Source organism: Aureococcus anophagefferens (genome assembly GCF_000186865.1).
Source record: "Aureococcus anophagefferens unplaced genomic scaffold AURANscaffold_933, whole genome shotgun sequence".
Classification (NCBI taxonomy): domain Eukaryota; class Pelagophyceae; order Pelagomonadales; family Pelagomonadaceae; genus Aureococcus; species Aureococcus anophagefferens.
This window is the reverse complement of record NW_008706165.1, coordinates 1-1,462: the sequence shown is the minus strand read 5'-3', so window position 1 is coordinate 1,462 and position 1,462 is coordinate 1.

Sequence of the window (1,462 nt, the reverse complement as noted above, 5' to 3'; positions counted from 1 at the left end):
CCGCGTTGCACTGCGCGTCGCCGAAGATGGCCGAGGTCCGCGCGGCGCTCACGCACGCGGGCTACCGCGTGTCCCAGCACCACCGCGAGCCCGACGCCATCAAGACCGACGCGCCGCCGCGCGTCCTCTGGGACGTCTTCCGCTGCTGGGTCAAGAAGCACCCCGTGTCCGAGAAGCGCCTCGCGGAGCCGCGGTCCGCCGCCGCCAAAATCCTCGCGACGGCGCCGGTCCTCGAGGCCAACTTCGCGACGACGGCGGCCATGCGCGCCAAGGCCACCAAGGCCCGCCGCTGGGCGCCGAACCCGGAGGAGCACTGGGGCCCCAAGGCCGCCGCGCGCGGCCGCAAGCAGCCCAAGCTGCAGAAGTAAGGCCGAACGACAACACACGTTTTTTAGATGGGGATGCAGAGGAGGCACCGGAAGAGCGCGCGGAGGCAGCCCGGGTGCTCCCGCAGGCGGCGCTCGCGCAGAGCGTCGTCCTCCTGGAGCTGCTTCTCGTAGGCGACGACGAACTTGTGGGCGTCGTCGATCTTCAGCGGCTTCTCCACGGCGCCCGTCGCCGCGAGCGCCGCCCGGAGCGCCTCCTCGTCGACCTTGTGCGCGCAGAGGTCCGCGACCATTTTCCGCAGCTCGTCGTCCTGGTAGTAGCAGCCGTCGGCGCTGTAGGAGCGGTAGCGCGAGATCCAGTCCTTGTGCCGCGCGCGGATCTCGTCGCGCCGCTTCATGTACTCGTTGTAGTCCTCGACCTTGTACCTGGGCAGCAAAAGGGTGATTAAGTTAGCTTCAACGTGAGTGTTCCGCGCGCGCACGTTCCGGAAAAAGCGTTCACGCTTCGAGACCGTTCCGAGAGATGATCGCTCGTCCAAAAATCAGCCGAAACGAGCGGAAAATGGCCGAGATCGGAGCCTTTGAAGGTGGGAATTTCGCACCCTTTTGCTGCCCTGACCTTGTACTTGACGGTGGCCTCGTCGATGCCCGCGTCGGCGTCGATGTGGTCGAGGGCGTCCGGCGGCGGCTCGACGCCGTTGAGCTTCTTGAAGAACTTCTTGCAGGCGTGGCGGTGGAGCGTCGGGACCGCGTCCGTCGACCGCTTCTTCGCGCACTCGTGGAACGCGTGGAGGATCGCGTAGTCCCGGCCCAGCACGGCGGACAGCGACTTCTGCCAGACGACCGTGGGGTGGCCCAGGGTCATCGTCTTGCGGAAGGTGATCTTCTTCGCGGGCTCCCGCGGCGCGGCCGCGGCGGCGTCGGGCGCGGCGCCGAGGTCCGGCCGGTGCGCGGCGTACCAGGCCTTCTCCGCCTGTGTGGACATCAAATCTTCAACCCGACTTCAATGTGAGCGTATGCGACTGTTCGAGATCTTCGGCTGTGCTTCGAGAACCCGACGAGAGCCATCGATTCGTCCAAAAATCAGTCGGGACGTCCCGAACCAGCGGTGATTCCACACAGTTTCCGCGTCTCTC